Raw genomic sequence first — 23,431 nt, forward strand, 5'->3', positions numbered from 1 at the left:
GACCTTGGCTACTAGCTTCCCCTGGCACTGGTTTGAAAGTTATTTATAACTTTAAAATTAGCATGAAAGCCTACATTTCTCATCATAACTACTCAAAACATTCCCATTTTATATAACAGTGTGATGTACTTTAATTCAGAAGGAAACCCCACATCTTAAAACTACGATATATAACTAAGGCAGAGCAATTCAACGCAGCAACAAGAATGCACTGAAGTCCAGCTCTTCTCTTTACAAACTTGACTCTTACCTTTCTGTTGCTTTCTATAAAGTAAATTTTTTTTAAAGTTCAGCTCTTGTAGGGAATTTTCCAAAAAGAGTTTTGGGAGGGAAAAAAAAAAAAAAGAAGAGGGAGAAGCCTTCTTAGCCAGAGTTACAGAGTACCAAATTAAGAGGCAGTGACAGTGGGGCAGTCACTTTAGCTGAGCGTCATTCACCCAGGATAAGAAAGAAAGGGGAGGTTACAAACCAGGGTGGGTGGTATCTAATCCTGAACTGCTAGTCACTGACCTCACTGACAACTTGTTACTGAAAATACTCCGTTGAAAAAGGCCAGACACATACTTTGCCTAGAGATCTATAAACATAGCTGTCAGGAAGCTCTGAATAAGTTAGGTTTGCATTTCTCTCCAAAATAAGGACCTCTTTACATCTAATTAAAGCTGAAGACTGGAATTATGGAGAGTGAAAAAAAATGATAAAGCAGGGATAATAAGAGTCTAGGGAATCCATACATCAAAAGATCAATTATGTGAAATTTAGCATCTTCAATGCCACAGGACAATGTGTCATATCTGAGATAGTGCTTTTGCTCTGAAATCTTACCTGTCTCATACACTTGCACCAGGTATCACACTCCATGCTCCCAGAATTTATGGAGAACCACATAATTATCAGTATACAGCATGTACTGTGAAGATTTACAAAAACTCTACAGCGAAACCATTATTAAAGTTATCAAGAAAAAAAAGTCTTCTCCTACAAAATTTCTTTTGCTACAGCTGTTCTTTTTTGTATCTCCTCTTCCCTTTTTCGATATCTTTTCCTCAATACCCTAACATTCACTGGAACAAATCTTGCATAACCCTGCCTTGTGATTTATCATTTCATCAATTCCTTGATTCCTCACTTGAACTCATACCATATTTCCTTAGACACTACCACTTCTGTGACTTTCTTCCAACAGCTTCTAAAACAACAGTCCCTTATAAAGAACTACTCCACCATATCTTAACCACGTTAGAATTAAAATTTCTTAATATATATTTAATAAGTAAATAGAAAAACTACTCATTTGAGCTTTGGCATTATTGTTCTTAAAGAAACTGAATTCAAAATAAAAAGAAGACATTTATTTGTTAGCTCCACAGGCCCTCTTATAACAAATATTAGAGAGCTGAGACAAAAAACAGGGTCCGGGGACTGTCAGAGAGAATCAACGATGAAAGGAGTTTCATTTTATATGATTTCTAGGGAAATCTGCAAATAACTGTATTTTTATGTAGCTTCCTTTAAAATGCACATAACTGGCATTACATTTATCTAAAGATTCTTAGTTGCTGACATACTGTCCTCCCAGATTTTTTTAAAGCAGCTTTTTTCTCCTGGAGAATCTAGGAATAGCCTCTTTTCACACTGAAAACAAAAGACTAAGTTTTATGTCTCTCAATCCATCTTTTCTTGAATAAAGAATTCACTTGACACTTGCAAAATAGAAGTTTTTGTTTTAGAGCTTTAATAATGAATGTTTTCCAAACCCAGACTGCTGAACTGAGCCCAAGATAAGATACCCAAATTCTATTATGAACCAGTCTGCCCCCACTGTAAAACCACAAATAAGTTACTTACCTGCTCTGTACCTCTTTTCCATCTGCAGAATGGAAATGAAAACTCCTATTCTTTCTATCTATTTATCAGGGGATGTGTGAATTAAATGGACAAAATCTGAAGTGTTGCAAATTATACAGAACTTCTCATAGATAAAATACAGATGAAATTACAGTACTTGGTGTTATTAAAACAATTAAATATTATAAAACATCTGAAATACAATGTTAAAGAGCTCTATAGAGTTTTTTTTCATTTCTTCATAAAAATGTAACCTCTAAGATAGGTTTCAGTTAAAATGTTTCCCACTATGGCCACAAGAGGTCCCTTTCCTAGCAATTCAAATCACGTCAGATTTGATGAGCAGAGGCCCCACGATCCCCTGTATTTGTATCAGTTGGCTGAGAAAAAATACAGATCACCTATGTCACATTTCCATAGCTAACTATAGGGTAGCAAACAAAACCAGAGAAATCTGGCTTTCTCTGGGTGATCACTGAAGCATGCTGAACACTAAATAGTTCCTGTAAACGACACAGCTACTGCATTTTGCACCCTGGCCCCCTTCCAGGTTTTCACAGTAATTCTTTCTTGTAACCTTGCCCAGTCTTGTTCAGTATTTATTCTCCTTCCCTATTTACTTGTTTCCTTTCTGTATACTTTTCAAACTTTAAAATTTTGGCTCACATTCCTCTTGCAAGCAAACAAAGGTTAGGGGTAAAGGAGCTGGAAAAAAAAGAGAGAAGAGAGAGAATAAATCAGGGCAGTTGTAGCAATCCTCCTGAGGTAATCAAAAGTATGTATGTCTCTGGCCCCAGACAAAGTCACTCAACCATATGTACTGAGAAGTCCCTTGATGTGGATCCCTATGTTAGAAGCCAGCTAGAACATCAGAGGCACAGAAGGGAAGCCTCCAAAAAGAAAATAATTCTACCTCTATCAGGAGCCCCTCTTGGAAAATAAGCCCTCCAGGAAACAATCAGTTCTTCAGTCAGAATAGAATACCTTTTCTTCTTTTCACTAAAATACCTTAAAGAATGAATATAGCTTTTGCATGAACTTTGAGCCCACTTTATTCTATACATGATACCTCAAAATATTTCAGGCAATTTCAGGTTGGGGCTTCAAAAAAATACGTGACTTTCTGAACAGCTATAACACCTTTTCGAGATCAGATTTAAAGCTAAGAATAATTTGTGGTAATTAAAATTATCTTATCCCAAAAATATGTGATAAATAATGCTGGCACTTTGTTGGTGTTTTAGGTGAAACTAAATGAATCTGTTCCTATTTCAAAGGCCTTACATACTGCAGCAAAAGATTCTTCCCCCTCTCTTCCCACCTACCCTGTTATTAGCTACTAACCAACTCTCCTGCCTCACAAAGAAAAAACAGAAGCCACTTGGGAAGATGCCCCATGCCTTCTCATTATCAAATCTATAAAACCACCAGCCCTGAGCCCCACCTTCTCTGGTTTCCTTCCTATTATAATGCAAATAGTACCCTTGCTCCTACCAGCAGCTAATCTCTCCTCTTCTGCTCTGGATTCCTTCTTCTCCCCCTTCTCAAGGACTCTGCTCCTTCCTTATCACTTCATGAACCACATTATCACCCTTTCTGCAATGATCAGCACAAAAATACACCACAAGACCTCTAACTTTAAAATATCCAACAAACAAAAGCATTAGCTTCACCCTACAGTTCCTCCCAGTTCTCTGCTACCTTCATCACAATACTTCCCAAATAAGCTTCTCACCATCCCTACATCATCAACCATCATTCATTCCACAACCCATTTCTGTCTCCTTCACTGCCATAAAGGCCATTTTTAGGTCTACCACCAACTTCTGTGTGGTCAAATGCACACTGTCACCTCAGGGGATATCTCATCCAACACTATGAATTTAAAGGAGATCCATAATAAAATGTTAAATGGGATTTTTCCTGCTTTGCAGAACTGGCAACTAAGCTCAAAATAAAAGAAAACTAAGCCATCTGTGTACACTGCATGCATGCTAAGGAATTTCCAGTATTTAAAGATAGACACCTCATTCAGGGCTTACTAAGAAGCATTTAAAAAAGAGCTACATGCTCCTCCTCTCCTGTTCCCTTTCCTAGCCCTAACACTACAGGAAAAGTTAGGGGACTTGAAATATCAAAGGAACAAGGCCAACTAAATCTCTCTTCTTGAAGATACCAGAGCAGAAGTGGTGAAAAAAATCAATCTTGCCCCTTCCCATTTCCAAGTCCCTTGAGAAGACATCTGGTCAGTGCTGGAGGAAAAAGAGGAGATAGGATTTAAACTGGAATAAAATGGAAGTTTTAAATTAGGGGCGCCTGGGTGGCGCAGTCGGTTAAGCGTCCGACTTCAGCCAGGTCACGATCTCGCGGTCCGTGAGTTCGAGCCCCGCATCGGGCTCTGGGCTGATGGCTCAGAGCCTGGAGCCTGTTTCCGATTCTGTGTCTCCCTCTCTCTCTGCTCCTCCCCCATTCATGCTCTGTCTCTCTCTGTCCCAAAAATAAATAAACGTTGAAAAAAAAATAAAAATAAAATAAAATAAAATAAAATAGACTAAGTAGGGGCACCTGGTGGCTCAGTTGGTTGAGTGTCCAACTTCAGCTCAGGTCATGATCTCGTGGTCTGTGAGTTCGAGCCCCACGTTGGGCTCTGTGCTGACAGCTCGAAGCCTGGAACCTGCCTCAGATTCTGTGTCTCCCTCTCTCTCTGCCCCTCCCCCGCTCATGCTCTGTCTCTCTCTGTCAAAAATAAATAAACATTTAAAAAAATTTTTAAGAGACTAAGTAGCCTTTAAAACATTTCACTAAGTGGCAGGAAAATTATGGAGCTGACCCAATATGTCATTAAAGAATGAGAAAGGGAGACACAATAGAGCAAAGTGAAATGCAGAGACTGGACAAGGCGATTGTTCACTGAATACACCAATCATACATCCATATGCTAACAAATTCCAAATTTGTATATCCTCAACCCAGACCTCCCTCGTGAGCCCCAGGGGTATACATCCAACTGCCTCCTTCATTTAGATAGCTAATAGACCTTTCAAACTTATCATGACCCAAAAAAAGAGCTCTTGATTATGCCTCCCAAATATACTTCTGTCATTCATATTCTAGTAATTGGTATCATCGCCTCATTGCTTAAGCCAAAACTTAGGAATCTTCCTTCATCCATTCTTTTCCCTCAAAATCATCAAGAATTTCCATTAATCCTACTTTGAAAATTATCTTTTATACATCCACTTCTATCTCCTCTGCCCAACTATTTTGAGGCACCTGCAATCTATTCTCCACATAGCTTCTAAATGATGTTTTAGAACATAGCTTAGCTCATGCCATTCTCCTGCTTAATATCATCCAATGCCTTGTTAGTCATAGCAAAAAAATCCAAATTCTTTAACAAATCTACAAGGCCCTCTATGTTATGGCTCCTATAAACCTCTTCCATTTTCACTCATAGCACTCTCCCCTCCAGTTCACAGACTTCAATTATATTTTCTACTCATAAAATACCCAAGCTTATTCTCAGGACTGTTGCACTTACCATCCCTCTGCCTGAAATCATTTCCTCCCAGCTATTTATATGTCTGGCTAATTTTCATCCTTCACCTTCTCATAGAGGTATTACCTGATTACCTTACCTTACTGCCCCCAGTCACTTACTACAACCTTCAATATTTATTTGTTTGTTTACTTATGTTGTCTCCACCAGGGGAATGAACGTTAGGGGCAGCAACATAGTCCATTAACAGTATGGCATATGCAAATTAACTATAATACAAAGTAAAGCATCAATAGCTGAGGGATTTCAAAGGAGGGAGAGATAACTCAAGGAGAAGAGGATAATCCAGGAAATTTTCCTGGAAGGAGTTATATTTGACTTGATGCAGAAATGAATGATAGCAACAAAATAAGAGAATGGTGTTCTATTAATTTTATTTATCAAATATCCTTCAAATCCATTGCCTCTCCATCTTTACAGCTACTACCCTGCTCTGGTACAAACATAAGTTATATCTTGTTTGTTATCTTTATATATTATATTTACCACCAAATTTCTCCTTCTGCATTTTGCTTTGTGTAAACTCAAATATAGCATTTAAATGTTAGTCAAGGTGTATTTAATGTTAAAATCAAATATCTCAATTTAACTATTTCATAACTCCTGAAATTGACACTTTACCTTTATTGCCTTGGTGTTAGCAAAAATGAATGTTTTTCTCATTAATTTTTCTCATTTAATTTTCTCAGAGTGCCATGCCTCAACTTTGACAGCCCATCTTGCTGTTAGTCAATAGTCTTAACAAGCACAGTAATTATAGTCAATCATGTCTGCTTTAGTTCATTGATTACTCTGTTACTTCTTTTTCAACTTGTTAATGAAAATTCCCAGCACAGACCTTCTTGGTGACATTTCTTTTATTAATTAACCACCTTATCAGTCCCTCGCATATATTAATAAACCAAGGCTTCTAGTATTGATGGTTCTAAAAACAACTTGCTCTTGCAGCTTTGAAAATTATTTTTAAAGGTACAGAATATCTAGAATGAAATCAACACTTACTGTCATTTAACCTATCTTTTTATTTCAAATTATGTAAATAAGAGATGTGCACTATGTTATTTATAAAGGATTACTATACTTTATTCTTATTTGCTACAGCTCTTAAAGTGTTAAAGAAATTGTCTAATCTTTCAGAATGTAACCTCAAAAGCTACTAGTAAATAATATAAACAACACAGTAATGTATCATCTTAGCCTAGAGGCACTTAACAAGGGATGCAGAAATACTGATATCATTTATTTTTTTGAAGTTTATTTATTTACTTTGAGACAGAGAGAGAGCAAGCAAACAGGAGGGGCAGAAAAAGAAGGAGAGAGAGAATCCCAAGCAGGCTCCCAAGCATGTAGAGTATCATGTCATCTGCGAAGAGTGAAAGTCTGACTTTTTCTTTGCCAATCTGGATAACTTTTATTTCGTTTTGTTGTCTGATTGTTCAGGTTAGGACTTCCAACATGCTCATAATCAGAGAAATACAAATCAAAGCCACAATAAGATACCACCTCACACCAGTCAGAATGGCTAAAATTAACAACTCAGGAAACAGCAGATGTTGGCGAGGATGTGGGGAAAGGGGAACCCTACTGCACTGTTGGTGGGAATGCAAACTGGTGCAGCCACTCTGGAAAAGTGTGGAGGTTCCTAAAAAAATTAAAAATAGAACTACTCTATGGCCCAGCAATTATACTACTAGGAATTTATCCAAAGGATACAAAAGTGCTGATTCGAAGGGGCACATGCACCCCACTATCAACAATAGCCAAATTATGGCAAGAGCCCAAATGTCCATCAACTGATGAATAGATTAAGGAGATATGATATATATATATATATATATATATATATATATATATATGTGTGTGTGTGTGTGTGTGTGTGTGTGTGTATACATATATGTATATGTATATACATGTATACATATATGTATATATATACATACACATACACATACATACACACACACACACACACACACACACACACTAGAATACTACTCGGCAATGGAAAAGAATGAAATCTTGCCATTTGCAAAAACATGGATGTAACTGGAGGGTATTATGCTAAGTGAAATAAGTCAGTCAGAGAAAGACAGATATCATATGATTTCACTCATACGTGGAATTTGAGAAATTTAACAGATGAACATAGGTGAAGGAAGGAAAAATAACATAAAAACAGAGAGGGAAGCAAACCATAAGAGACTCTTAAATATAGAGAATAAATTAAGGGTTGATGGGGGTGGGGGTGAAAGGGTGGGTTAAATGGGTGATGGGTATTAAGGAGGGTACTTGTTGGGATGAGCACCAGGTGTTATGAAGTGATGAATCACTGGGTTCTACTCCTGAAGAGAAGACTACATTGTATGTTAACTTGAAAATAAAAAAAAGTATTTTCCAATGTCCTTTTTTAACATCCTAAAATGAAATTCATAGTTACTAACTATACATTATCTATACCGAGTCTTTAAAAACATATTTTTATATGTTTACAGGGTTTCCTGGGTGGCTCAGTTGGTTAAACATCCAACTTGTGCTCAGGTCATGATCTCACAATTCATGGGTTTGAGCCCAATATTGGGCTCACTGCTGTCAGTGCACAGCCCTCTTTGGATCCTCTGTCCCCTTCTCTCTCTGCCCCTCCCCTGCTCACACTCTCTCTCAAAAATAAAAACATTAAAAAAATAAAAACATATTTTCTATATAAATGTCATTTAAATACAATTGTATGTATTTATATAAATTATGCATTTGCATTTCATTACACAAATGCTCAGGCACACTCCTACTGGAACACATAATAAGAGGCACTTTTCCCCTTAAGCACAGAAGCACTGTGAATGTGATAGCTACAAATGTAAATTGATAAGGATGTGTTGTACTGGCAATTCAAATATCACCAGCAGCTTTGCAACAATGACAAGATTTTTCTGAAATAAGAAATAACTCCTCATATAATATAGAACAAAAGAAGAACAATCTTCCTTTGATATACTCAAGTGTATTCCTAGAAAAGTATATTAATAAAACTGTGCAGAAATAAAACTTAGTGTTTATAAGTTAAACCAGAGTTAAGTTCTAAGCTTAGAAAATTATAAACAGCACCTACAGTGGGATATCTGAAACCTGCTTGGCATGTGGGATAATTCATTTTAGAGAAGAGTTCCACACATTTTAAAACCGCTAAGCTTCTTTGGCCTATGCCAATTAAATGCCAGATGTGCCCCACAACTACTGTGACAACCAAAACTGCCTGCCCCGGAAAGAAGAGGAAAAGGGGTGACTTGAGAATCACTGCCGTAAACACTGTATGTTTACAAGAGCCCCAAGGCTGAAATGAAGAAGATGATAGATAACTGATTGCTTGATTGATTGACTGATTGATTGAGGAAAATAAATCATGTAAAAAAAAAAAAACCCTAATTAATGTGGTATAGCACAATCTAGAATGGACTACTGCAGTCCCAAACATGGCTATAAAAGAATAATTCCGATTTCTAGAAAATGTATTAAAAACAGCTATGGCAATTGCCTAAAGGAGAGGACAGAATGGGCAGTACCCACAGGACCAGATCTTATCCTGTAAGTTACAGAGTGAGGTTTCTGTGAAAAGAATGGATATTCCCATTGTTATTTATACTGGAAAAAAACTGATTCCAGAATAGAAATGAGAACTGGAAAGCTAGTTTTTAGCTGAAATGCAGGGAATGTGACTTTCTCTGTAAAGTCCATTGTTTGGGAGACTAGACTCCAGATAGAAAGGAAAAGCCAGACGGTGTCCCACAGTGAAAAGGCAAGCTGACATTTTCATAATAGTGGTAGAAAGTTAAAGAAACACTTTCTAAGGATGCCTTGAACCCACAACTATATGGTCAACTAATCTTCAATAAAGCAGGATAGAATATCCAACATGTAAAAGAACGTCTCTTCAACGAATAGTGCTGGGGAAACTGGACAACAACATGCAGAAGAATGAAATTGGACCACTTTCTTACACCACACACAAAAATAAATTCAAAATGGATGAAAGACCTAAATGTGAGACAGGAAACCATCAAAATCCTAGAGAAGAACACAGGCAGCAACCTTTCTGACCTCAGCTGGAGCAACTTGTTACTAGACACATCTGTGGAGGCAAGTGAAACAAAAGCAAAAAATGAACTATCGGGACCTCACCAAGATAAAAAGCTTGTGTACAGCGAAGGAAATAACAAAACTAAAAGGCAACAAATGGAATGGGAGAATATATTTGCAAATAACATATCTGACAAAGGGTTAGTATCCAAAATCTATAAAGAACCTATGAAACTCAACACCCAAAAAACAAATAATCCAGTGAAGAAATGGGCAGAAGACATGAATAGACATTTTTCCAAAGAAGACATCCAGATGAATAACAGACACATGAAAAGATGCTCAACATCACGCATCATTGGGGAAACACAAATCAAAACCATAAGATACCACCACACAATTGTCAGAATGGCTAAAATGTTGGCAAGGATGCAGAGAAAGGGGAACACTCTTGCACTGTTGGTGGGAATGTCAACTGGTGCAGCTACTCTGGAAAACAGTATGGAAATTCCTCAAAAAGTTAAAAATAGAACTATCCTATCAGCCAGCAATTGCACTACCAGGTATTTGCTCAAAAAAAAATATAGATTTGAAGGGGTACATGCCCCAATGTTTATAGCAGAACTATTGACAATAGCCAAACTATGGAAAAAGCTCAAGTGTCCATTGACTGATAAATGGATAAAGAGGTGGTACACACACACACACAAACACACACACACACACACACACACACACACACACACACAATGGAATAGTACTCGGCCATCAAAAAGAATGAAATCTTGCCATTAGCAATGATGTGGATGGAGCTAGAGTGTATTATGCTAAGCAAAGTAGGTCAGCCAGAGAAAGACAAATAAATGATTTCACTCATATGTGGAATTTAAGAAATAAAACAGATGAACATAAGGAAGCAGGAGAAAAAAGAGAGAGAGGAAAACAAACCATACAAGACTCTTAATGATAGAGAACAAACTGAAAGTTGATAGAGGGAGTTGGGCAGGGGGATGGGTGATAGGCATTGTGATGAGCACTGGGTGTTTTATGTAAGTGATGAATCATGGAATTCTGCTGAAACCAATATTGCACTGTATATTAACTAACTAGAATTTAAATAAAATTTTGAAAAACTAATTTAAATTAAATTAAATTAAATTAAATTAAATTAAATTAGAAAGACAGACAGAAAGAAAAAAAGGCCTTGAAAATGGCCCAGAACTTGGACCAGGAAATGCTGAGCATAGCTGCAGTAATTATTTATGTGTATATATTTTTACTGTAATTATCATACGTGTTATCTTTTCTTTATCCTACCTCTTTCTGTTAAACTCTGGTTAAAATCCTATGCTATGGAAAATTAAGAAAAGCACCTGTTTTCTGATTCAGATGGAATAATGACCTAAAGAAGAAGAGGAAAAGCAATAGTGTAACAGCATGGTAAAGTATCCAAAAGAGAAAAACATGATGGGCCTCTTCCTAAACACAATTAAGAGAGCTCTGATGACTCTGATATAGCCAAGAAACACTTTAAGGGGCTGATTTCTGGCATGAAGACAATGGGGACTTAGGGCACCTGGCTAGTTCAGTCAGGAAAGCATGCAACTCTTGATCTCAGGGTTATGAGTTTGAGCCCCACAGTGGGTACAGAGATTACTTAAAAATAAAATCCTAAAAAGAGAGAGAGAGAGAGACCATGCAGACTTTAGCTACTGAAATCTAGATATTTAAAAGAATATGTGACCTTATTTTATAAAACATGGTGTTGATGTTCAGACATTTGAGCAATATATAGTTAAGTCTTCAATTAATGGTAGTAACCTTTAATCATGTTAACTACTTAGTGAATGGTATATAGTTCACGTTGTATTTTAGACAAGCTCTACCTCAACTTTAGCAGTGAGCAAGTGCAAGAAAGAGAAGGGATCAAGCAACAATAAGGAGCCAAGCAAGAATAAGGCTAGAGGAACTGACCAAATGACCCAGAGACCTGGATAGCAGCCCAACTGAAGTGGCTTGGGTGTTAGGAGGATACAGCAAACTTGTATTTAATTAGGACCTGTTACTGGGGTGCCTGGGTGGCTCAGTCAGTTAAGCATCTGACTTCAGCTCAGGTCGTGATCTTGCGGTTTGCGAGTTCAAGCCCCACATCGGGCTCTGTGCTGACAGCTAGAGCCTGGAACCTGCTTCAAATTCTGTGTCTTCCTCTCTCTCTGCCCCTCCCTTGCTTGCTCGCTCTCTCTCTCAAAAATAAGTAAACATTAAATTTTTTTTTAATTTTTTAATTAGGACCTGTTACAATGGCCAAGAACCAACAACCTAGTAAGGGGGGCACTGCCACAGAAGTCTCCTGCCAGCAGTGTTACTCTATGTTAGATGGTAGTGATGCCCTATTTCAGGGTTCATCTGGAAACTGCTAAACATTAGGCAGGGAGTTAGAGCCCCCAGCCAAGTGCACTGAGTAGAAACTTAGTCACCTAGATTGAACAAACACAGTGGAGAGTTAGAAGGATGGCTGTGATTCAATGGGCACATCAGATATGGGACTAAAACTCCAGATTCCATCTACAAGGTGGATTTGCTTGGGAACTGGGTCTGACTGAGGCTGCAGATTGCAAGCATTAGAATCTACACAAGGTGAAAAGTTTGAGGGAGGCATTCTTTACATAATGCAGGTTTAGATTTTCTCAAGTAAATGCTTATCATGTCCTGAGTTGTTAGAACATTTTTCATATATTCTTAAGAGCAGGTACCTTAACTGACTGCAATGAGTCAGCTAGATGAGCAGAACCTTTACTATATGGCCCCTGGATATGAATGATCCTTGTCTGGGTGTGCTACTCCTTTCAATAATACAAACATAAGAGTTTAGTGTTTTATTATTAGAATTCATGTTACCAAATATATTAACACCATGTGCAAACCAAGAATTTCTGTCAGAAATTATGCAACAGTAGCTAAGCATTCGAGATTTTAAGGTACTTATTAAAGGACTTAATTAGTACCATGGATTCAGTAGCTTAAAAACTAGACCATGACTCACGGACCCTTTCTACTTCTGATTGCTAACTGTGAATTTAAATAAGTTAAAACTTCTATTAACAATCTTAATTGTTTCCTCTTGTTCTTATACAAAATTAATATTTTATCTCAGAAACTAGGACAAACATTAAGAACCAAATTTTTAAAATTCAGTACTAGGGTTTACATCTAGCAGAATTTCACAGGATCTCAGACTATTCACTATTTTGGGAAATGTTCAGAGAAAAAGTGACAAGAAAGGTGAGTAATAGATAAAAGAGGTTATGAGAGGATTCTTTTCTAGTAAGACTAGACCAGTTCTAGTTTTTGTTCCTCTTTTTCTAAAGAAGATGAGGCAAAGCATGAATCTTATCATGTAGTTTTTGCTATCTTCCTTGCTCTCCTTGAATTTTTACAGATACCTAAAGGCAATCAAATACACAAATAATTCATAGCTACCAACCTCAATGGGGGAAATAACATAAGCATGATATCCTAAAAGAAACTCAAGGAGAGAGGTTTAGAAATGTAGCTTTGAGACTATATTGATATTTTTTTCTTTATTCCATTACAAAATGGAAAGAAACCACAGCAAAGACCTACAATTAAGTATTAGAAGCCCTATAACTTCTAGAAAGTTCTCTCAAAGAAATAAAAAATAATTAATTCTAAATTTTGTCAAAGTTATTTTATATCATCCCTTACCCTTTATAAAAGACCTATAAAGACCTTTTAAAGCACTTCATGGTTTCACAAATTAAGCTTATATTTTCACATTTCTAATATTAAATATTCATTAAATGAATCAACATATTTGCTCATGTCTTTTCAATGTTTATGAACTTGATTAAAATCCTTTCTATAGAATTTTAAACTGCATAACCCAGAGTTTTACTTGAGGAAGAAGAAAAAGAAGGGAGAGAAAGAATTACATTTGCCTCCAAAATTCTTAAACAGTTAATCTCACAAGTCCTATGATCCTAAATAGTAGCTTCATTGTGAATAAATGCTTTTTAGTCTACCTTTTAAAACATTATAAACCAAGTATCACTGTATCAGATACTTCTGGTGCCCTGCCCACACAAGCTTAGTTTCATCTGATTCTGATCACACTGGTAGAAGATAGTTCCTGGCAGGCCACAACACCCTCACGTCGTCAGTGTCACACCTCACATCTTTCATTGGCTGCCCCAGTGCCACAGATGATACGCACAGCCCACTCCGTATGTGCATGTCCATATAAATTCAGGAGAGTGAGTGCTCAGGATTAACCCACAACCAGCAGGGGGCCAGGAACAACTGGTATACAAATGCTCCTTCCAATTGACCCCTATGTAGAGAATTCTAAGGGGCATCAAGCCCCAACTGGGCACAACAAAGCAGGTTCATCCTACATTATCCTTTCCTCTTTTCCTCACTCTGCTCAGTCCTTCATCCCTACTCTCTGGTGTTACCACCCAAATAAACAACCTAGACACAAGTCCCTGTCTTTTTGCTCTTGGAGAGAATCCAAGCCATGACCATTTATACTAGGAGTGGGCCTAGAAAGCAGGCCCTTAGGATGGTACTCTTGAACTCAATCACTCATTGGCCAAGCCTCCATTTTTCAGCTTCCTTCTTCCCATACTCCCATTTTTAGAGGTACCTGGTACCTTTTCCAGGTTTTATGCCACAAATCACCAAATCCCAAGGCTATTCCTAGTCCTATGGCATAAATCAGCTGCTTCCACTATGGTCAGCCCTTATCCAAGTACAGGAAGTCAACTTATAGCAATTAGAAAAATCTTTTAATAGTAAGGTTTGAGAAAGTTTCCAACTACATATTACAGTAGAACCTAGGATTGCCAAGTAACTTGTTCTGTGAGCGGTTCCACAGGACAAGCAAACATTTCTTTTTTTTAATTTTTTTTTAACATTTATTCATTTTTGAGAGATAGAGAGAGACAGAGCATGAGCAGGGAAGGGGCAGAGAGAGGGAGACACAGAATCCAAAACAAGCTCCTAGCTCTGAGCTGTCAGCACAGAGCCCAACACGGGGCTCGAACTGACAAACTGTGAGATCCTGACCAGAGCCGAAGTCAGACGTTCAACCAACTGAGCCACCCAGGTGCCCCAAGAAGCAAACATTTCTAATAAATTTTAACTTGATAAACAAGTAGTAGTGACACCAAATGTCACACGACCAAACTGAGCCAATGGTTCTTCTCTCTCTCCCTTGCTGCAGGATTGTAGGTGATCGTCTCCCATGCTCAGATGCTCAGTCTCAGCCGCAGTGTTTGGCAAAAATCAGTGATTTTCCAGAATGTTGGAAGATGCCCACAACTGGCACTAGTGTATTTTTGTCACTGCAAAGCACCTATGGACACTCTTTTGCTTTTCCATACAAGAGTAAGCTTAGGAATGCTTTGCTTCATTCTAGGTCAGGCTGCCTGCTGATAGAGACCCTTTCCTCTGCTGCCTTATTGCCAGTTACATCAAATACAGTATATGACAAGAGTTTATTAATACTGTATTGTAGTCAACATCCGTGCAAGCATATACAATGGCCCCCATGCAGAAAAAGGTTGAAAAGAAAGGCAGTAAGAAGGACATGATTACAGTGGAAGTTAAGAAGGAAATCATCGAGAAGTACAAACAAGGTATGCAAGTCGCCAAAATTGCAAGATTTATAAGAAGTCTACATCTGCATCTCATCTGTAGAGGAGGAAGAGAAAAAAGTGAGGAATCCCTCACTTCAAATGAGATTAGGGAGATGTGTAAAATGTGGGGAATGGAGCAACATTTTGTAGAAAAGCACCACCCAAATAGGCTGTAGCAGTGCATAGATGAATCTGTGTAACAACAATGCAATGTCACATTTCTGCGAAATCCTCAAAAGGAAGCAAAAGCAAGTGTCATTGCATAGGTTCCTTGTTAAAGTTGCATGAAAAGAAAAAGATTCCACTGAGCCAATAGACAGCATTTCACTAATGATCCCATAAGTGAAAGTCATCCTGCACAATAACCCTCCTCTCTCTTGTCTCCCTCATACCAGCCATGAAGGTTTTCAAAGGTAAGTGTAGGTTAATTTGTTCATTTTTCTTTATATTTTATATTTTCTTTATTATTTTGTGTTATATTACAGTATTGTAATCACTTTTATATGAATATTTTTGGGTTTTGGAACGAATCATCTGAGTTTCCATTATTTCTTATGGGGAAATTCTCTTTGATATACAAGAGCTTGGATTACAAGCATGTTTCCAGAACGAATTATGCTCTCAAACCAAGGTTTTACTATATATTGCAGTCTGCCGGGGCTCAGGTCAAAACTCTATAAACACAAAGAGTTAATACATATTAACCACATTCTATTTTTTATAAGATTGCATCATTTGTACTCCCACTACAATCTATTTTCAACTTTTTACTTTCTCAGGGCACATACTATTTGATGAGACAATGGATTTACAGTCTCTGCATGAGTCATTTAACTATATACTCACCTAATAGAAATATTAATTTATTTTATTGCTTTTATATAAGATCTGTCTGTCTAATATACTCTAAGGACAAGACACTTTTATTTCTCCCAGTGTTATCATTTGTCACACATCAGAGTCCCCTGACTAAAACCAGAACAGAAAACAATGACAGTTAACATTCTAACAGAGCCACGATAACAAAGTGGGGGAGAAAAGGATGGAGATGGGAGATGGGAGATGGGGATAGAGATGGGAGATGGAGATCAGGGATGGAGATGGGACATGGGACATGGAGATGATAGAAATGGAGATGGAGAGGCAGGTAGAGATGATAGAGATAGAGATGATGGAGATGGAGATGATAGAGAAGGCAAGGAGAAGAACTTGCTCCAAAACCAATGTTAGAGATTGGTTCTAAGAGCAAAAGGCTCAAGAAAATTAAACTCTGCCCCATGCCACTCCTAATTCCCAAAAATCTAGAAATGTTTAGGTTTTGTGCACGTTACTCAACAATGAGTAGAATTATTCTTAGAAGCTCTAAAGCAAGCAGAATCACTGTCAGAAATTCTGTAAGGCTCCCAATTCCTTTTTGACTTCAGGAAGAGATTCATGTTTAACTATTCCCTCTCCCCACCTATCCAGTCAGTCACAAAATCCTACAATTCTAACTTCTCTCTTTCTCCATCCCCATTGTCCTAAATCAGAACCTTATCCATGGTCATCCGAACTACTGAAATAGCTTTACAAGTGATTTCTCAAGTTAGTATTCTCAATATCACTACCTCCACCACACCACAACTCCACCAATCCATTCACCACATTTATTATCACAAAGTTCTTTCTAAAATACAGTCTGATTACTTCACTACCCTGCATACAAAGTCTTCAGGAGGTTCCCAGAATAAAACACAAACCCGTGAATTTGGAATTCAAAGTCTTTTATCAATCTGGGTTTTCCCTATCTTTCCAAATACCAATCTCTAATTCAAAGCATGCAAGTATACTGAGGACAAGAGATTTTATTTCTGAGTGGTTATCTTTTAGGGATAATAGCATAAAGACAGAGTATTTGCCAGTTTCTATGCTCTTTTTTTCCAATAAGCTTCCCCTAAAATACCTTCCAACTAATCCATAAGACTGTCCATTTTCCCACACCCTACTCAATCCCCTTCGTTATCAAACTTTTTATTTCTGCCAGTCTGATTGGTGCAAAGTGGTCTCCCTTAAAAAAGTAAACTTTGTATTTCTTTAATTATGAGTAACATTAGGATTGTCTCATTTGTATGCAAGCCATCTCTATTATTATTTCCCATACATGGCCTGTTTTTCTCTGTTATTTTTCCACAGGCTGCTTTCATTTTAACTGTAAGCCCTTTATTTATGAAGGAAATTAGTTCATCTCATACAGATGTTGTCAATCTTCTCCTGTCAATCTATCACCCATTCCTTGATTTTGCCTAGGGTGTTTCTTACTAAGAAACTTACAATTTCCATGCAGTCAAATATACGAATCCTTATCCCTACTGGATCTGGGGTTTGTATCTGGGGTTTGTAACATTCCCAACTCCAAGATGATGAAGATGATGATAATGATGACAATGTGAACTATCTAATCATCTATAACTTCTAATTTCTGAATGTGTTTATATATTCTAGCATTTCTAGTTTGGGATGTTTAAATTTTATCCATCTACAATTGATTCTTATGAATTTGATTTATTCAACCTTCAGAACCCAATTCTTCTTCCTCCAAATGTATATAGCTAAGTGTCCCAACATAATTTTCTAAACAATTTTTATTTTCCTCACTAATTTTAAGATATATTCTAAGTTTATTTATTTATTTTGAGAGACAGAGACAGTGCAAGTGAAGGAAGCGCAGAGAGAGAAGGAGACAGAGAATCCCAAGCAGGCTTCGCACTGTAAGCACGGAGCCCGACATGGAGCTCAAACTCATGAAACCATGAGATCACAGCCTGAGCCAAAACCAAGAGTCAGATGCTTAACCAACTGAGCCACCTAGGTGCCCCTTCCCCACTAATTTTAAATGCATTCTATTGTACACTCATTTCTCATATATAGAGAGGTTTATTTAGGGGTTTTCTATTCTGTTGATTTATAAGGCAATACTAAACTTTTTCAAATACAAATCAATAGGTCTATAAAGGCTCTTTTTATACCCCCCCCATTTCAATATCTGTCAAGACTAGTCATTCATTATTACTCTTCTTTTTCACAATTTTTATCAACCAGTCACAAATACTTATTTTTCATGTAACTTTAGAATCAGCCTATCCAGCTCCCTAAAAATCCTATTAATACTTCATCTTCACTAAATATATGAAACAATTAAAGAAAAACTGAACTTCGTAGGAACAAGAACTTTCTATTTATTCAAGTTGTCTTTCATTCACATCAGTAGAGCTTTAAAGTTTTCTTCCTATGTGTGTTCTACATTTCTCATTAAATTCATTCCAATACATTTTCCCTTTTGTTACTAGTATAGGTTCAATTTTGGTTGTTCTTGCTTTTACGCTCAGGTAAAAGAAGATTGAATAAATTAAGTACCATCAGTTTATGGCAATTATCACTACTGATCTGTGCACAGCCCCTCTCTTGTTACTTTCTTTTATACCTTGAGTCCCTTCTCTTTCTCCACATCCTCAGAGGCAACTATTGCAATAAACCCAAAGTATATCTTTGTGTTTGTATTTGTTCTTGAAAATGTGTATTGTTTTGTATCAATATATTTTAATTCACATAAATGGTATTGGTGTCCTATATCTCATTTCATTTTTTCACTCAGCCCCATAATTGTATAATTCACTCATGTATATATGTTTCTCACTTCTAATTACTGTATAAATCTCCATGCTGTATGGAGATTTCTGCCATATTTAAACTAGTTTCACCATAACAGACACCTAGCCTGCCTTCAACTCCCCTACCATAAAAAAAAATCACAACAAATACTCCTGTGGTAATAGGATAAAGTTATATACTAAAACAAATCCAAACTTTCAGTGCTTAATAAGTAGGTATATTTCTTTCTCAGATAACAGTCCAATACAGGTGTTCCTGGGAGGTGAATATCTATCCTTCATGTGGTGGTACAGAGAGATTACATAATTTGCCCAGGATCACACAGTAAATATTACAGCCAAAATTCAAATCTAAGTTGTCTCATTCCAGAATCTGTGCTTTTATTGTTTTTTAATGTTTTATTTTATTTTTGAGAAAGAGAGGGCACAAGTGGGACAGGGACAGAGAAAGAGGCAGGTACAGAGGATCCCAAGCAGGCTCTGCACTGACAGCAGAGAGCCTGATGAAGGGCTTGAACCCACATACTGGGAGATTATGACCTGAGCCAAAGTAGGACGGACACTGAACAGACTGAGCCACCCAGGTGCCCCAGAGAATCTGTGCTTTTAATCACCCTGCTACGCATATCTCTTCATGGACATGTGTAAGAATTTGTAGTGCTACCTTTATTATATATTAAGATCTCATATTGTGCTGGATATTAAACTATTGTCCCTCAGATCCAAATCTACTGCTACTATATTTTGCTTTGTGATACCGGAGCTGGAACTCAGCAAAGTATTCTCCTTTGCAGCTGGCTTACTATTGGGTTCTTCCAAGGACACTGGAAGGCAAGAGAGTAAATAGAATTCTCTTCTTCCCATTTCCTTGCTATTCATACAGCTCAGCCCAGCAATGGTTCCTCATCCCATCAGCAACAGCTCTTCCAGTGTCAGCTCCTTTATACTCCCAGCTCCTTTATACTCCCAGGTGACCTCATCCTGGCAGTACTCTCCCTTCAGATGACTGAGTCCTAGCTCCACCAGGACCTGCTCCATGTTTGAGGATTATAAGAACTCCAACCTCTTCTTCTTTGTTCTCCCAAGGGTGTTTCTTCTTCTGGTTTCCTCTGGTTTTTAGCCCTCCAACACAATGTAGCCATTTCCCAACAGTGAATTATTTTTATTGAACCTCCTAGTATGGTTTCTGATTTCTTGACTAGACTCTGACTGATGTACATATGCAGTCGATTCTTGTTAATTATGCAATAAAGTCACCACAAACATTGAATTAGCAATACTGAACCATTGATCCTAGGAGAAATATAGTTCCTGTGAATCTGTGGTCACAGTATTTCCAGTGCAATCAATACTTAACCTCGTTTTGTGCGTGTTTCTGTTTAAAGATACCATATTTAATACATATTGTTAATTATGAACACTTAACTCTCAGCTGACAACACTATATAATTCATGTCTGAAGAAATTATCTGACACAAACATTTTTTTCCATAAAGCACATTTACAGCCTCCTTGTGCTTAAGAACACTAGACAGTACTTCAACACTTTGCACTGGGGCCATTTTAAACAGTGAAATCACCATCAAAATACACAAAAATGCAGATAACTTGGCTCTACATAGACTGAAAATAGGGCACATTTATAGTATGAGCACTGAAACAAGAAGAGCATTGCCTTGCTCAGCTGGGAATGTGCTCCTGCTCAGTAAGCAACTCAAATTCTTCTACTTCTGTGCATGTTGGGAAGTGACTGCAAAAGCACCGTGAATACTGATTTAGGTTTAGAAACAAATTTTAGCAAGTAGATGAATTCGCAAATATGGAATCTGTAAACAGTGAGAATCAGCTAATGTACATGGCCTGTCTCCAAAATCTCTCATCTGGTTAACTGGTCTATGTACAATATTAAGGCTTTTTAATATGTCTTAATATCTCATATGATAAATCCTCACTGCTTGCTTTTTTTTAAAGGCTGACTTAGCCCTCAAAGCTTATCAAACTCCTCAAAAAATACAACTATAATTTAAATTGGAATTGCAATTAATTTGTACATTCACTAAGGAAGAACTGACATACATTTATTAAGTTGTCCCATCCAATATGGGATATCCCACCATTTATTCAGCTAATCTTGTTTTAGCATTTCAAAGCTTTTGCCATAGAGATTTTGTGTATTTTAGACACCTTGGAGATATTTTTATATTGTTAATGAATTTTTAAATTATATTTGCTAGTTGGTTTGATGAGTGTAAAGAAATGCTATTAATTTTTGTAAGCTGATCTCATATCTGGCAATCTTGCAGAATTCTCCTTTGCTTTACATTTCTCAGTTGATTCCTATGTTGTCTACAAAGGACAACAGTACCCCTCCCTTTCTCTCAGACATACTAGCCTGGACCACCCCGCTGAACTTGTTTCCTTTCTTCAAAACCAAAGCAAACATTACTTCCTTTGACAAGTCTTACCGAATTGCCCGCCCTCATACACAATCATCAACCAGCCTTCCTCACTCTCCACCTAAGTTGAATGCCAAGTTAAATGTGCCACCCACATGCTTCTACAGCACTTTCTACATGCCTCTATTATACTACTCAGAACACTGCATTGAAATTGCTTGTTTATGTATTTCTCCACAAAAGAATAAACTCTACCATATCTTACTCATGCTTATATACCTAGCACCAAGCATGGTACCCAGCACATAATATTCATCCAACAAGGGGTTAAGTGAATAAACTGAGTAGGCCAAAATGTTGCCCACTTCTCAGCACATGAAGAGAACAAATCAGTATTAATATAATCACTTCTATGAGTAATTCATGTTAAAGAGGTTTCTCAAATTCAATATATACAGGAACAAAATTCCCAAAATTGTGCAAAATGAAAATAAAATCCAATCATGCGTCCTTTTTTTAATTAGTATTTTGAGTTATGATGCTTAAGAACTAAGTTCACAGATTACAATAAAAATATTAATGAGTGTACAATTGATAGTACATTAGAATACACTTTGCCCCACAAATTTCTAGGAAGTGTGTAATATTATAAAAACAGTGAAAGCACAAGTACTCTACAAAAGACAACTTCCTCTGAGAAACAGAATTTTCATTTCTAAAAAAAGACTTAAATATGAATCTGAAATAATGCCTTCTTAAAATATTTTTTCCAGGGGCAACTGGATAGCTCAGGCAGTTAATCTTGATCTTGGCACAGGTCATAATCTCATGGTTCATGGGATCAAGCCCCATGTGGGGCTTTGTGCTGACAGTGCATGTGGAGCCCCATTGGGATTCTCTCTCTCTCCCTCTTCCTCTCTCTCTCTGCCCCTCCCTTGTGCACACTTTCTCTCTCTCTCACAAAATATATAACCTTTGAAAAAAATTTTCCATTAACAATTTAAATTTCTTCATTTTAAAGTTTAAATTTAACTGTAGGATAAAGTAAAGCCAATTTTCCATTAACACGAAATATAAATAAAGCTTTACTAGTCACAAAAATTACAGGCTAAAACCAGGAATCTCAGCAACTGTACAAAAACAGTTCTAGAATTAAACAAACACTAATAGTATCTGTTATAGTAACAGCAAGCATTAGACTTTGGCTCAGGTCATGATCTCACGGCTTATGAGTTCAAGTCCCATGACAGGCTCTGTGCTGACAGCTCAGAGCCTGGAACCTGCTTCAGATTCTGTGTCTCCCTCTCTCTCTGCCCCTCTTTGCTTGTGCTCTGTCTCTCTCTCTCAAAAATAAATAAACATTAAAAATAAATTTTAATAGTAATAGCTAATAGTACTGAGGATTATATCTAAAGGACTAGCATAGTGTCTAAAACAATAAATTTATATAGAATGTAATGCTCACATTTATAAATAAGATACTATTAGACTATTAGATGAGAAAACCTAAGCTCAAAGGAATTTGCCAAAGACACAAGTCTAGTAAGTGAAGATGTGGTTTATCTGACCCTATAGATCCTCTATTAACCACTAAGCTCAAGTAAACAAGCACCTGTATCCTGAGAGTAAAAGCAAGGGCTCATCAGTCCCAAAATATCTTCTTCAACTGCTTATCATAGTCTCCAAATTCCAGCCTTTAAAGGCTTCAAGATAGAACCTGTGAAAGACTGAAAATATTTAAAGGAAGAAGTGAGTCAAAAAGGACTAGACCAGAGAATGAGACACAGAGCAACCAGAAGGCAATAAACACAGATGATGAGGATGCATGAAATGAAAAATAAAAAATTCTAATAAATTAACATGTTTAAGCACCCACTACTGCCTGCTTTACAGTTTTACAAAATTCATCTATACCTCTTTGGCAATATAAGAGGATATTAGTTAAGTACATACAAAGATAACAAGGTAGGCAAAAAAAACTATTCCCTCATCCTTGCTTCTAAAAAGAGAAATTTTCATAATATAAATGTGGAAAATAAGAAGATGAAATTCTGAAAAATTAAGCAGTCTTTCAATTTTATGTTTCCTAAGTATTTTTAACAACATGGACAATCCTTTTTCCATAATGTTAGGGCCAAAAAAAGACCAAAGTTTAAAATTGTATAGATATTTTCTAAAATTTGCAAAAGTATGCATAGAAAAAGGCTTGAAAGAAATACTGAGAGAAGATAAGTTTTAAAAACAAAACAA

The 23,431-nt window shown here is 37.0% G+C and overlaps 1 protein-coding gene across 2 annotated transcripts in view; it reads right to left on the reverse strand.

Moving 5' to 3' along the window:
- Positions 1-23,431, reverse strand: part of CTNNA3 (catenin alpha 3) — a 1,810,934-nt gene that overhangs the window by 1,756,681 nt on the left and 30,822 nt on the right. Inside the window, exon 1 of one of the 2 annotated variants that reach the window (XM_086679821.1) lies at positions 251-433. The exons of the other annotated variant lie outside the window; for it this stretch is intronic. The gene's annotated coding sequence lies outside the window, so the exon portion shown is untranslated. Of the gene's footprint in view, positions 1-250; positions 434-23,431 lie in introns of those variants that run through there. 2 annotated transcript variants of the gene reach the window in all.

Source organism: Puma concolor, chromosome D2, assembly GCF_028749965.1.
Source record: "Puma concolor isolate L17-30 chromosome D2, mPumCon1.1.hap2, whole genome shotgun sequence".
Taxonomy (NCBI): domain Eukaryota; kingdom Metazoa; phylum Chordata; class Mammalia; order Carnivora; family Felidae; genus Puma; species Puma concolor.